Genomic DNA, 16,261 nt, shown 5'->3' with positions numbered 1-16,261 from the left:
AGGGAGGGAGGAAGGAAGGAAGGAAAGAGAGAAAGAAGGAGGGAAGGAGGGGAGAAAGAAAGAAAGAAAGAAGAGAAAGAAGAGAAAGAAAGAAAAGAAAGAATAAAAGGGAAATAAAGTAGATTACTCTCAAAGTTTAGCAATGGATAGATATATGACTTCAACATCAACCATGAAATCCCAATGTACTGAAAGAAAATTCATGTAAATTTAAAATCCTACACTGGGCAAAATTATCTTTTGAGAATGAGGGTGAAACAGTCTTCAAACACCAAAACCAAATTCATGATCAAACATCTCACTGACAAAGAATATAGTTCAAACAAAAGGAAAGTGACCCCAGATGGAAAGCTGAGATGTTGGAGCAAATGAAGAGCAAAGAAAGTAATAAGTATGTAGGTAAGTGGACACTTACCTTAATGTCTAGTCACATATACGCACATAAATAATATCACACATATATGCATATGCACAGCACAGAAAAGTGCATCCCTAGAGAGTAAAATACCATATAACAATAAGACAAAGGGAGGGGTAACTGAAATTGAAGTATTCTAAGGTCTCTCAAGGAAGAGGGTAAAGAGTTTTATTAAACTTTAATTTTTAATAAGTTAGGTGTGCATGTTGTAATTTCTGTGGTGACTACTAACACAGCCATGGAAAAATAATAGAAGGAAAATATAATATCTAGAGCAACAATTCTCATATTTCTATGCATATAAACAGCAATTGAACAATTAAGTAAGTGGGTGGTGGATACTAGAAACTGGTTTTCTCACTGTTGGAGTCCAACTTTACAGATAAGCAAGGGAAGAAGCTGGAATGATCCATGAGGTAACGAATGAAAGTTGGAGACATCGGTAAAAACTCATGCTCAGCTTAATACAGATACATTTGTTAACATAACAGCAATATTTATAAATATGTGTACACCAGCTAATGTATACACACATATCTCTTTGCTCTGTCAACGAAGCGAAAAGAAATGATACCCCATTAGCAACAAGCACATCCAGAGCCCAGATTTTCATTCTTAAAATCAATCTCCAATGAAAGGAACCAAGGCTCTTTGGAAATGTGATTGATTCTAAGATCAGCAAAGGAAATATATAAGATGAACCCAGAATATCTTGTACTGGCAAGAAGTAAGGAAGTGTTCACACACACACACACACACACACACACACACACACTGATAAGAGTATGGCAGGAAGACACGGGACACAACTGACAGAGGTCCCAATGGCCAAAGATGTCATAATTTGAACAATAAAGTATGGATTATAGCCCAAAATGCAAAATAAATACCCATGAGTCAATACTGACATAAATACATAATTGAGTAAATTAATAAATGGAAAATAAGAGACAATTCTGTGCAGAAAAATTCCAAATAATGTATGTAGCTACTCAGCTCTCCACTGCTTAGGTGTGAACCGCTCATAGTAAATTCCTTCCAAAGAGGACAGTATGGAAAGAAGGGGGAAAGAGTAACCTTGCAGTGGGACAATGAATACTGCCTTAGTTAGCCAGGTGACCAAGGTCAACATCAACAGTCACAAATCACCTTTTAGATGATTTGTATATATACCTTTTAGATGATGTGATGACTGTGCCACTGTGTCTCTGCAATTTTCCCTCCCAAAGCCCAAAACTCCAGTCTAATCATGAGAAAAAAAAAATTTTTTTTTAATTCCAGGAGAGGATGCCCTACAAAATACCTGGCCAGTACTCCTCAAAACTGTTAAGGTCACCAAAAACAAGGAAAGTCTAAACAACTGTCACAGCCAAGAGGAGCTTGAGGAGGCATGACAACGAAATGTATTGGGGTGTCATAGATGGGATCCTGGAACAGAAGAAGGGCAGTAGATGAAAACTAAGGAAATCTGAATAAACTATAGACTTTAGGGGTGTGTGGTGAGTGTCTTGACTCTTGATTTCGGCTCAGGTCATGATCCCAGAGTCGTGGAATCGACCTCCGTGTCAGTGTGGAGCCTGCTTAAGATTTTCTCTCTTTCTCTCTCTCTTCCCCTCTCCTGCTCATGCTCTCTCTCTCTTTCTCTCTCTAATAAAAAACAAACAACAACAGCTATAGACTTTAGTTAATAATAATGGATTGATATTGGTTCATTCTTTGCAACAAGTGTTACAATTAATGTATAGTGTAGGGACACCTGTATAGGTACTAAAACTATACAGAGAAGCTACAGAAATATAGTGATTATACAAAAGGAAGGTTGCAATCACAAGAGCCATAGATATTTTCTGGGGTGCTTATAATGTATTTCCTGACCCGAATGACAGATAATAGGTGTTAAAATAAATTTTCAATTTAGTAATACTCATTAAATTTTATAACTATATGTCAACGCATACACATATGTTTTATATACTTTTATCACCATAAAAATTTTTTAAAAAGAGAAAGAGTATGAAATGCATTGAAATAACAAAGGAGATTTTCTCTGAATGGTGAAATCATGGGTATTTTTTTTCTTTTTACTACATTTTAAAATATTTTCCAATTTTTCTGCAGTGATCCTGAATGCCATTTATTAGCTGAGAAGAAAAAACTCTACTTGTAAAGGAGACAAAATCAAACCATCAAGGAGTATTTGGCTAGGAATTGTCTTTTTCTTTCTATTTACAGCTTTTTGTTGTGCTAAGAGTTGATGGAATGTACCAGTTATGGTCATTTAATTGCATACCAAATGGAAATGTAAGGTAGAGTATAATGCCTGAAAAATCTAGAAATGCTGTATTATAGTTTGCCATAAGTCATTCTAATGCCTTAAGAGATCGTTTTCATAATTCCCAGTTTGGAAATAAGCTAACAAACAACAAAAATACAATGACTTTGGAGAAGACACAATGACCCACAGAAAAGATGGCAAAAAGTTGCTTATCATTTCACAGCCTCCATTTAGAAGCAGTTAAGCATCTGGCCTTGTGCTTTCGTGTGTAATGTCAAATACCAGAGGGGAAATTATATGTGAAATAGACAACAGCCTCAGCTTGATTTTGTGCAGGCATTTCAAGGGAGCTGCTCCACAAGATGTTTATCCTTAGAGAAGTCCAATATTGAAGATTTTTTTTGATTATATGTGACCTTCTTCAAGCCACAGAGGCCTCCCTGGGCTCTGTGTCCTCATCTGTAAAATGAGAGGCTTGAAGAAATGACCTCTAAGGACTCTCCTAGCATTAAAATCTCTGGCTGAAGCCACATACAAGAGGATAGATCTTATGCGAAAATCAATGGTGAAGATAATAGCACTGAATATTCTGTAACATTTTAATCTATAACAATGCTTTTCAATTTGTGTGCACTTTATCCACAACAACTTCTATTTTGGGTAGGAAGAGAAATATCATTACACCTACCTTGAAATGAGAGAGCTGGAATAAGTGGATATTGACATAATGCAATAGAAAGTAATACAATGCAACCTTCCAGTGTATTCTGAAAACTAGGACCTGGCACTAAATAACTGTGGGCTCTTGAGGATTCTGGTTGTCAAGGTGTTGTGGGGTTTTTTTTAAATTTTTTCCCATCTGTAAAGTGAGCAGGTTGAACAAGGCTAGATGATCTCTATGATTATTCACATTCTAGTAAGTAGAGGCACCATACAAATATAGTTATGAATACAGTCTTCCCTAAACAATGGTCACCTTATAGATGGCTCAGAAAACATTGATGTGCATGGAGGGGTGCCTGGGTGGCTCAGTCGGTTAAGTGTCTGACTTTTGGTTTCAGCTTAGGTCATGATCTCATGGTTCACGAGTGCGAGCCCCACATGCGGCTCTGTGCTGACAGTGTGGAGCCTGCTTGGGATTCTCTCTCTCCCTTTCTCCTCTGCGCCCCTCCCACTCTCTCTTTCTCTCTCTCAAAATAAATAAATAAACTTAAGAAAAGAAAACAGATTTGCATGGCAATAAAAGCAAAGTAATGATACTGGTTCATGCCGTTCTTAAATCTCTCCAAATCTTAAGATATTTGCTTTAAAAACAGTCATTATATCCTATCTGTGCTGCATTATTCTTTATTAATTTGAATATGTCCTCTCTCCCCAGTTTGATTCCATAGGTTTCATTCCAAGCTCTACATTGAGAATAGACACATTTAAATAAATATAGAGGCATATACCTCATAGAGTTAAAAATCTGCAACTGCTCACTTCCTAGGAAAATGGATTGACTTGACTTCGCAGAACTAATGAATTCAGTGTTTGCTCACAAATACATTGACAGGTTGCTGGTTTTCATGCTTATTTTTCATTTTCCCAACACCTTCGCCCTTCTTCTGACACCCACCTACCGCATCTGACAACTCCATCCAGATGGTTACCAGGAGACCCCTGTGAGTCAGGCACCTCTCCCGAGTTAAGCCAACCAGAGGGCTGGCGTGGGCGTCTTGGAACTAGAACCAAGGAAAAAGAAAGTCAGTCAGTCCTTGAATGGTTTACTGTAGGATAGGACGTGCATGCTGGGCTTATATTCTAGCTTCCTGTGATGTAAGTAAATGGAAGAACCACTCATACATAAAAAAGGGGAAGAAAAGAAACAGAAATTGAATCCTGAGAGCATCTCTGTTTCTGATGGAAATAGAAATTGAACCCTGAGAGCATCTCTGTTTCTGATCCCAGGAACTGGTCATATTTGTGTTCCCAGATTCTGTGGGGCATCCCAGTGTCCTTAAAATAAATCCCTCTTTTGTCTAATTCAGCCAGAGTGATTGTCTTCCACTTATACTTAAATAATCCTGGTTAATGGTATGTCCACCCAAGGCAACCAATCTGAAGGTCACCATTCATTTAGGTATAATTGAAGCCATCCCCAGAATTCTCTAGTAACTTAGGTTTTAAAATGATACATAAAAACGTATATGGCCATAAAAGTATTCATCTGAGATATAATATAATATATATATATAATATATATTTTGGGTAAAATTGAGGAAGGTCAAAGTCTGAATCTTACATGAGGTCTACAGTCAGTAAGAAGAATTAATGAAACAGACAGGTGAGCCCAGGCACAACCGGGTTCATTCTCTGGTTCAGCTCTGAGATTTTGGCTTCAGGATAAAATGGTATCTCAGCCTTCAGTGAATGTGGCACATTCAAGGCCCACCCTCTCATGTGAGGGAGCCAGACCATAATAGACAATCTTGATCTCAAAAAAAAAAAAAAAAAAAAAGTCTAAGACAAAGGAAAAAAGATGAATAAAAAAGACCACACTTTTTTTGGCTCTTCTTGAGAAGTCTAAACTACATTTCTGCACTCCCAACCAACCAATCAGAAGACAAGCCTCCAGGGGGCTAAGTGGTAATGGAGGAGAAAGATCCACGGGCCAGGCTTGGAGATGCACCCAAAAGAGGCCATGGGCCATCGCTTTGCATACCTAAAGTGTTATTTTCTCCATTGTCCAGAATAGTGTTAGATGCTGCTTTAACAGGCACTTCCTAGAACAGACAAACTATAATCTGGCTTTAAGGGTTTCCTCATTATCTCCAAAGTAAATTTACAAAAAAAAAAAAAAAAAAATCAGGGAGACTTGCCATGCAAGCCATGGCTACAGTGAATACTATGGCTGTTGGTAATATGGCTTTAGATTCCAATCCAAAGGGAAAACCCGCATCCCACCTCCTCTGGCTGATTTGTTCTATCTTGTTGTTCCATCCGATTGAAGACCTAAAAGTTAAACCAGCCTGCAGAGGGAATATTTCAAGAAAACACAGGAGGGGGTGCCTGGGTGGCTCAGTTGGTTGAGTGTCCCACACTTGGTTTCAACTTAGGTCATGATCCCAGAGCCGTGTGATTGAGCCCCGTGTTGGGCTCCATACTCAGCGTGGAGCCTGCCTGAGATTCTCTCTCTTTCTCTCTCTACCCCCCTCCTCAACTTGCTATAAATAAGTAAACCTCAAAAACAAAAAGCAAGAAAGAATGAATGCCTGCCTGAGAGAGCTGCTACATCCTAACCCATTCATTCTGTCAACCAGGATCTATGATTCAATCTGATAACTGCAATAAATGGGTTTGAATAAAATCCTATGGCACAAAGAAAGCAGCTTGGTTGATTCTGCCTGGAGGACTTGGGCAAGGTGCTCGGGGAAGGCAAACTGGAACTTGGAAGGTCCATCAAGTCAGCCGCGACCAGGGATCATTGTGAGAAGAGGCAGGAAGTCACAAGAACCACGTGAGTTGAGGGATGACACGTGGGTTCCGTGGATGAAGCCTCCCGCAGGCAGCACTGGGCATATGGAGGCTGGAAAGGGAGGTTGGGCCCCGATCGGGCATGCTTGGAATCCAATGGGAAACTGCGTTGGGGAACATTTTCTAAACTGTAGAAGGAACGTGAACATCTGCTGTTATGATTATTTCTTTTCCTCTTTCCTTCCCTAGTCTTCCTTAAGTGCTGCTGGAAATGCCAAATTCTCCTATCAGGGTTTCACAAAGAGAAGCCGTGAAGCCTTCAGACCTGTACTTGAAACTTAGCTCCACATACTTGCCCTGGGAACCTCCATCTCCCCATCTTTAAGCTGGGGATGATACCACCTACTCTTCAAAAAACGTTAAGGGTAGTAAAGATCGCTTATACGAAATGCCTGGCACATTCTAGGTGGTCAATAAATGGTAGCTATTAGTATACTTTTATTAGCAATACTGTATCTGAAGTGCCAGGATCAATGCCTGGCACAGAGGAGATGTTAATAAGTCCCCTGCATTTTCCTTGGAGGTGACAAGGACAGCTTCTGAATTAGCATTGTTTGAGAAGAGATCAGAATTCTAATTCCCCCTATGATTCTCCCCATCTGAAATTTTCGCTCTCCTTCCATAGGTGGTGAGAAAATATTTCCAAAGTGTGTTTTTCAGGCACATTAGCTCTATGGTCTGAATGTGTATTAGAAATACACACACACACACACACACACAGAACCATGGAGCATTTCTCAAACTTATGTGACCTCAGCAGGAGGCCCCTGTTAACATTCAGACATCTTACCTACAAGGAGATAAAACTCAAACATCTTGTAGTGATAGTGATAGTATCTACAATTCAATGCCTTTATATGCTTAGAACGTTAACTGGCTCTATCTCATTTAATTATCTCACTTAATTCATTAAGGTCTCAAGATAATAATGGCCACATTTAGGTAACACTTTATATAGTTGTACAAACATCAGGTCATTTATCCATTAACTCGGGGATCCATTGCTGGGCATGTAAATTGAGGCACAAAAACAGAAGAAATGCTCCACAGGGAAATCGAAAGATGCTTACGGGAAATAGGATGAATACTCAGAGTACCCTCTGAAGTTCCTCCATGTAATCACCTCTAGAGAGCTGCTGCTTATGACATGGTGGGGTTCAGGACCCTCAGGGAGCCAGTCTCACCTCCACAAGGCAATTCACAAGAAAATATTTATCAGACAACCCCAAACAAAATCCCTTTTCCTACATAAACGGAGTCCCTACTTTGACATGGAAGCTAGTAATGGACAAGCCTTAGCAACAGTGGCTTGTCACATGAGTCCCCTCACAAGAGCAGTGACTTGCTGCCCAAACCTTCCCCAATTGTACTGAACGTGCCCAGGGAATGGGGTTCACCTGCCACTCGCCACACCTGTTTAGCCACTTCCTTATTAAACCAATTCTAGGTCCACTTCACTTACCGCTTTCAAATTTAACAAATGAGCCAATATGGCTCCTTCATTGGATCTACAAAACCACAGATCTAGCCCTACATCCGGCTAAAATATCTTAGACCACAAAATCAGCTCCGTGGGGCTGGAGCTGGGTGCTATGTGTCATTGTCATTGACAGCACGTGCAGATGGCTCTGTTTTTCCTCCCTCGGGCACAGTCACACTAATATAACATTGAGGACTTTATTACTTTTCCTGCATGCTTGCTTGTCTTCTCAGGGAAGAGAGGATTTATAGGAGCTCAAGAACCCCCATGCCCCGAGACCTTCCCCGCCATCACTCAGCAGGTGCCAACACTCTGAAACCAAAAGGACACCAACCCAGGTAATTGATGCTCAGGCTAGAGGCCTCAAAACCTCTCCATGAAATAGTTTGCCTCATATGGTCCAGCCAAATGATAAACTATCACAAAGCCTCAGAAAGAGATTATGAGAGAAAACAGTATAAGAAGTATAAAACAATGTTTTGTTTTGTTTTGTTTAATGTTTATTTATTTCTGGGAGAGAGAGAGAGAGAAAGAGTGTGCACATGTGAGAGTTGAGGAAGGGCAGAGAGAGAGGGAGATACAGAATCCAAAGCAGGCTCCAGGCTGTCAGCACAGAGACTGATGCGGGGCTCAAACCCACAAACTGTGAGATCATGACCTGAGCCGAAGTCGGACACTTAACCAACTGAGCCCTTGTAACACAATGTTTTGATGTCAGAAAATTTTAAATAGCAAAATTCAGAATGGCCCATATACTCAGGATGCAAATATGCAAAAGTATGTGTGCACGTGGTATTTAATACGTAATGTGGAAGTCATTATTGTACTAGGGTGTTGAGAAAAGCATTTTTTTAACTTATGGCCTACGCTTTTCAAATTTTTTCAATTTGATCAACATGGTTTAAGATTTTGAACATAAAACCGTCATATATTCCAATGTAGCTGTTATAAAGCAAGGAAGTTAATAGCCATTGATTATGTACTACGTGCCAAGGGATGTACATACAATATTGCAACTAACGCTCAAAACAAAATTACAAAGGTGCATACTATTATCTCCTTCTTTCAGATAACACAAAGTAACTTGCTCACAAATGACTATAATAGACCGAGCAATGGTTCCAAATCTTTACTCCATCCCCAATAACAGGATCATGCGTCCCTTTGTGTCGCCATGTACATAAGCTTGCAGTGCTCTGGTGACTCTGGGTTCAGCTACGTGACTTGTTTGGCTGATGGGAGGTTAGCAGACAGGATGTAAGCAGAGGCTGCAAAAGTGCAGAGAGATGACCATAGTTGAGGGTATTCTCTTGCACCTCTGCCATCATCAGCCTAGTTTTCTTGCCAGACACATGAAGCAAGGCAGCCCAACTGAGCTAAGTCTTGATCAGTCTATCCCCCGCACCCCCAACCTTCATTAGTCCTCATTGTTGTGCACTGCTGGGATTTCGCAATCGGTCATTATCTAACATTATCATGGCCGTTGTCAACTGAAATGGTGACTAACTTGAATTCAAACTCAGCCACTCACTCCAAATCCGTAGCCTTTTTTTCTGTGCCATACTAACACACAGTCTGAACTTCTACTAAAATCACACTTGATACATGGGAAATTGGGCTGAACCAAATGGAATACTGATCAAGTTCATCTTTGACATCTTTTTCTTTTTCCACTGTGACCTCCCATGCGTAAGTATTCATAGGACAATGAATTCTACTGCAACTATTCTAGCACAGGTATTTCCCTGAACTTCTAAAATTGGGCTAGATGTGGTTGGGAATAAATTTTACATGGTGATGACTGCTATTAGATAAACAGAATCACAGTTTTTAAAGATCTAACAAGGCAATGGTTGAATAGGGAAATAGCTACATAAATCGTGATGCATCAAACAATGGAATATTATCCCTCTATATTGTATATTAAAAAGCTAAATACGTAGGTTTGCTTATTTTTGCATGAGCATGTAAAAAAGTCTAGAAGGATACATACCAAGCAGTTGTACTGGCTGCCTGGGGGGAGGGTCAGGAACACAGCTGTGAGTGAAAAGATTGTCAGCATTTACTTTATACATCTTCATATTGCTTCACTTGCTACAGCAATCTTACATAACTTGTAAGCCACTATTTCTTTGAATGTTTTCTCCTCTCTCTCTCTCTCCTCTCCTGTTCGGCCCATTATGCATAAATTGGTACGATTGATGGTCTCCCACGTTTCTCTGAGATGCTGTTCATTTTCATTCACTTTTTTCCTATTTCTCATCTTGCACAGTCTTTTTTAATCTACAGGTTTGGGAATTCTTGGGTTTGCTGTTTCAAATCAACTGGTGAGCCCCTGTAGCAAATTTTTATGTCAGTTATGTATTTTTTCAACTCCGGAATTTCCACTCGGCTGTATGTTGTAATTTTTATTTCTTTGTGAATATTCTCTATTTGATGTGACACTGCCTTCTGTTTCTTCTTTAATCATGGCTTCCTTCAATTCTGTGAACATATTTACAAAGACTACTTTGAAGCCTCTGGTTGTTAAATCTGACATCTGGTCATTCCCACAAGCAGTTTCTATTGTCTTCTTTATTTCCCTCATGTGTAGGTTACACTTTCCCATTTCTTTATAGGCCTCATAATTTTTTGTTGGTAACCGAACATTGGAGATTAAATATTGTAGCAACTCTGGGTACTGGTATTTTGTTACTGGTATTTTGGGGTGCCTGACCAGATTTTAGTGAAGTCTATTGCAATCCACACCTCCCTCCCCGCCCCCAACACACACACACACACACACACGCGCGCGTGCGCGCGCACGCACACGCACACAGTGTTAAGCCTCTGGTGTTGCTCTTCAGAAGGTGCAGATTTGGGGATAATGAAGGTATTGGTTGGGTTCTCTTTGTGTCTTCCTCTGACTTAACCAGAGCTGTTAAACTCTACTCCTTGTCTACTGTTTTCAACAATTCTCCCGGGGACATAAATTGCTCTATACCGTAATCCAGATTGTGGCTCCTTTGGAGGAACGGTTCCTGTGAATCTGTGTCTGATATTTGTTCTGAGCCCAGAAGAGCTCCTACCAGCTCCTACCAACTCCTTCCCCAGTTCTCTCCTGAAAACTAGCCTGCCTATAGCCTGGGCTGTATCTTCATTAAATTTATGAGTCCCTACCCAATTAATTACCTTTTACCACAACCTTCACTCTCCCTGAGGTTTGAACTTCTCCACGCTCAATTGACGAGATTAGAAGCTCTCTGTCTTATGGTCTGCTAATCTCCTAGGCAAAATCTCTGAGTGATATCTCCGGAGCTGGAGGCTAGGGCAACCTTTGCTGTGAGGGACACTCTGGTCTACTTCCTGAGCACTTTGTTGAGGGTTGAGAAGGAAATACAACCTAAAGTACTCTTGCTTTGCCTTTGCTGGTATGGAACCACCACCTCACAAGCCCTGGCAAAGGCAACAAGACCCCAACATTGACTGCACACGATGCCTAAGGTAGAACATTGTCCCTCACGTGGGGGCTGGGCAGAAGAAGGGAGTCCCCACCTCCCACGCCCACTAACCTGCATCTTTGCCTCAGCAGCAGATAATTTGGGGCAAGATAAGCGGGCTTTCCTGGAAAGAAAGTCCTCCAACTGGAAGCAGGGACAAGGGAGCCCGGCGTTCTTGGCCACAGCAGCCTGGAGTGGAGTCTCCTCTTTGCTGAGCAGGAGTGGGTGATAAAGGAAGTGTCTTGATTCAGATTCTACAAGCTCCACCCTTTACCTAATTTGCATATATTTTTTTGAATCCATGTTTTTTCACTTGTCATTTGCAAACGGGACCATTTCCAGAAGTTCTTTTTTTTTTTTTTTTATGTTTATTTATCTTTGACAGAGAGAGAGAGAGAGAGAGAGAGAGAGAGACAGAGCATGAGTGGGGGAGGGGCAGAGAGAGAGGGAGACACAGAATGCGAAGCAGGCTCCAGGCTCTGAGCTGTCAGCACAGAGCACGATGCGGGGCTCGAACTCACAGACCGCAAGATCATGACCTGAGCCAAAGTCGGACGCTCAACCGACTGAGCCACCCAGGCGCCCCATCCAGAGGTTCTTAATGGTTGGGTTTTTAAAGCATTTTCTCCAGTCTCACTGGTGAGTGGATCAAGAGAGGACCTCATGCTATCATTCCAGAAGTCTCTGTTCCACCCACTGACCTTACACGACATGTGTAAGCAATGAAAATGTAAAGTGAAAAGTAAAACATCTGGAAGGCTTTTTACTCCAAACCTGATTATTTGTGGATGTAGAACCTGAGGCCCAAAGTCAGTGGTTCATCCTTACCCTCCTTCCTTATGTTATCTCTCCCCAGTGCCATGGTGTGCTTAGGAGCCCAGGCAGCCCCACTAGAGAGGTGGCAGGTGTGGATTAAGACAGGATGATGAGAGGGATGCCCAGGTGGCTCAGTTGGTTAAGCATCTGACTTCAGCTCAGGTCATGATCTCACGGTTCGTGGGTTCAAGTCCCATGTCGGGCTCTGTGCTGACAGCTCAGAGCCTAGAACCTGCTTTGGATTCTATGTCTCCCTCTTTCTCTGCTCACACTCTGTCTCTCTCTCAAAAATAAATGTAAAAAAACACTTAAAAATTTTTGAAGAAAAGATGACAAGAATTGTCGTGTTGTCCACTTCACCCTCCCTAGTTCAACAAGGGTGCTCCCCTTGAGGGGATAGTTTATTTATGCGGCACAGAGACCCCCGACAATGCCAGTGAAATCAAGCAGCACTGTGGAGTCGATTCCCAGATTTCCTTAGAATTGTTACATTCAGTCACTGCTCCTTCAATGTTCTATTACTAAAGATAACTCTGCTTTGTTTGACAAAAATGCATCTGGAGTACAGAATCTTAAAAGAGAATGTGCCCAGATGGTAGTGATATTTAAGGAAATATAGTTTTCCAATTTGGGAATTTGTAACCCCCTCTGATTTCATTTGTATGATTTTTCAGACCCTCCTTTTGCCCATACACTGTTCAAGTTGCCAGGGGAGTTTCGTGGTGTAGTCATGGTAACCACGAAGCCTCACTAGGATACCCACCCCCCCCACACACACGCATGCATGCACACACACTTCACATGCTTTACCCACCAACCACAACTCCAACTCCAAAAGTCATTTATATCCCGAAAATGAGTTTAAAATAACAAATTCCAAAAGTTGTATGAGCCACATGTTGTGTTTTTGTCACTATGTCTAATTCCTATTCACACTGAAGGTACAAAATATAAATGGAATTCAGTAGCAGATTGCTTGCTGTTGAGGATTTCCTTTTTAATAGGAGGAGGATGGGGAATGGGTGTGTTCCCCACTCTGCTAAGGAGGAAAGCTAAAATTGAAGGTGGCTTTATTGAAAGTGGCCTTCCTGATTGTTTTCACTTTCCTTGGAGTAATAATTATTCTTGGCTAATAATGTTGGTTTTTAAAGCAGGTAATTAGCGCTTCCAACACTGTAATTGAATTCTCTGGAAGCCAAGATCTGCATTCTACTATCTGGGTCCCAATTATGTGACCAAGAACTAAGTCTCAGTGACGAGAAGCAAGAATCCCCCTGCAATTGCTTTGGTCAGGTCACAGCTGGAGGGATGTCCAGGGTTCAGGAGACCAATTTGGGGGGAACGTTGATGACTAGGTCTGCATGCATGGGCCAGAGACCAAATCCGTGAGCAGATCTGGAAATTCTATCTTAAAACTAAGCTTTGTGGAAACTGAGAGTCTTTGGTCTGGAGATGTGTATGGGATTTTAAGTCTGAAACTATGTGTTTTCTGTGACATGATCTCTGAAGAGCAGAGGAACTGAAACAGGAGTGTCCTTAACCAGGGAGAAACCAGGCCCAAGCTGTACCCTCCAAAGCAAAGGAGTGGGAAAGTGTCCTCACTGTTTGCTCTAAAGCCCCTCCTACCCCTGCCCTGCAAGGTGATAGGTTATGTACAAGAAGCCTTCCCAGAGAGGCTTAGCTCCTTCTCACTCAGTCTATTATTTTCCTAGCCTGTGTCAGCCTGGAGTAGAGCCGGAAATAAAGGTTGGTGTCAGAGTAGTTTATTTGGGAGGATGATTCCAGTGAGCAGGACAGAGGGACAGGGAAGGGAAAGGAGACTAAGGAAACCTATACAAAGAAGCATTTGCAGGGTCTAACTGGCCCTCGTTCCTGGGCCACTTACTCACACACGATCACCTGAGAAGTCATGAAATGGGTCTCTGAACCATCTTCCCGGGCTTTTGGAAAGCATTTATCCTAGGGTCCTTTCCCATGATAGTCTAGGGCTTTCTCCTACAGGGCATGGACTCCCCTCCATTTTCAGAGCTGAGCATTGGTGCGTACTGAGCAGTTCTTCAGCTGTGCCATGCTGTGGTGTCAGAAATGGAGGAAACTGTACAGATGGATTGCCACAGTAGCATCAGTTGAAAGAAGGGGCAAAGCCAAGAGGATTCAAAATGGTGCCCCAGAGGCGTCCACAACCAGGACAGAGGATAGGCAGACACTGTTCTGGAATCCTTGGGCATGTGGTACTAAAGACCTGACTGTCCACTTCTGACCCAGGGATGCAGCTTCCCAGTGCCTTCTTTAGAATCTTCTCCAACTACTGTACTGTGCTGCATGTACATCCCGCTGAAACTGTCTGCATCCTTAAACATGAATCCCATCTCCCTCTGACCTATTGGAATGCACAGTGCTGACCAGAGCCTATAATCTTTGCTTCTCACCTTTTCAGGTTCCCCCTGTTGGAGGAATCAGAATTTCTGAACACATTCTCCTTCTGTCTTCTTAGAATTTTTCAGATGACCTCTTTCTTGCTTCTGTGTGCACCACCTGCTGTCCCTTCTGACCTGGCCTCTTTCCATGTCCTGGCCTCCTCCTCACCTTCTGTGCTCTCTCTGTGTACATCACCTAATTCATTCTCTCTGTCTCTCTTCTTGATCCTCTTTCCTTTAGACTAGGTTTCTCCAGGGAAAATCCTATATGTGGTGTAAATTACATTGAAGAACTTCATGCAGAAGCAATATTGATTTTTTTTAAAGCAAGATTATGTAAATTGCAGAGAGTCTATTATTTTGCTTGCCAAAATTCCTTTAGCAAAATTATGAAGTCAAAGTTCTTTAATATGAGGCAGGCCAAAAAAGAAAAATATGTACGATCAAATCACGAAAACATGCAATTCGGATGCATTCCTGTTGGTGTCTCAGGCATTGCATTTGGACTCCATGAAACCCTAACACCAGAGTGTTTCTGCTAAACTCCACTCCATATTCTTATACTTCTTTTCTATGTGAGAAACCTGAACTTCTCTCAGTCATTCTTCACAGGGTGCATGGCCTACGTTTCTAAGTTTCCCGTAAAGTGGGTCATGTTTACAGTAATCAGCTAGGTCTCTTAAGATTTCCTCTGGGCTGGTAACGTAGGATTTCCAATCCCATTTAAAAGTTTCACCTGGTTCTTTCTGGAAGTCCACAAGAGGTGCCACACGTTTGCATATAAGTGCTTTCCTCAAGTTCCTCTGCCAGCTTGGCTTCCCCACTTTGATATACGGTGCCCTCCACAAAGCCTTTCCCACTGGTACCATTGCTAGGATTGCTATTCATAGCCCCGCAGCAGGCTCCCCGACAGGGCTCCCATTCAGGTCGGGGGAGTGGCTCGTGACTGATCTCTGAGATGACATTGTCTTCCCCACCCTTCTTTAATCGAGGCCTGATGCACATGACCATCTCTGTTCTTCTCCAGCTGAAAAGGATTCTGCTCTGCAAGCTTATGCCAGGAAGGTCCATTTCGTGATACACACCAGGACTCACACTCAGACACATTTCCAGATCCTTCCCCATCTGTCTTTTCTGGTCTCTTTTCTCTGTGTGCTCATCTTTAGCGGTGGAATGTTCTGCGAATGGCATGGTTTCTTCAGGACAGACTTAGTGTAGTGACTTTTCTGTACATTTCCTGGTACTTTTTCTACCCATTTGGTTTCAGAGAGAATTATTTGTATTAAATAGATGAAACAGAAAGCGCTTTTTTTCCTCCTCAGAACTACAGATTCAAAGAAAAGCAAAAGGGAGAGGCAGCTCACATTTACAGACATTGGAGGAGAAAAAGAAGGCTCAGAGAGGTCTCTCACTTGCCCAAGCTTACCCATCTAGTAAATGACAGAACCAGGATCAAGCTTACCCATCTAGTAAATGACAGAACCAGGATATGAACCCTGGCACTTTCTAGCTGCAAATCTCTCTCTGTTTCTCTCTCTCTCCCTCCCTCCCTCTCCCTCTCTCTCTCTCTCTCTCTCTCTCTCTCTCTCTCAATTTCTGGCCTCTTTGATTGCCTTCTTTTATAGCTTCTGTTGATGTGGCCAAATGAAGTTTCCTGTCGCTATTTTGTAAACATCTCAGTTAACATCTGAACATAAAACTAAGCTCCGTTTTCTCCATAGAATCTTCATTTTCCTTTTCTCTTTAAGTGAGTCCTAAGTCCAGATTTCAGATTTCCCTCCACATTACACTTACAGGTCACCTGCTGCTTCTTCCTTCAGCAGAAGCCACCGTGAGGAGCAAGAAAAGCACATCCCACGA

At 41.9% G+C, this 16,261-nt stretch overlaps 1 pseudogene; it reads right to left on the bottom strand.

The window, feature by feature from the left end:
• Positions 1 to 15,592, bottom strand: part of LOC102966333 — a 50,355-nt pseudogene extending 34,763 nt beyond the window's left edge.
• Positions 15,593 to 16,261: the final 669 nt, after the last annotated feature.

Source organism: Panthera tigris, chromosome B3, assembly GCF_018350195.1.
Source record: "Panthera tigris isolate Pti1 chromosome B3, P.tigris_Pti1_mat1.1, whole genome shotgun sequence".
Lineage (NCBI taxonomy): Eukaryota > Metazoa > Chordata > Mammalia > Carnivora > Felidae > Panthera > Panthera tigris.
This window is presented reverse-complemented; position numbering and strand designations above follow the sequence as displayed.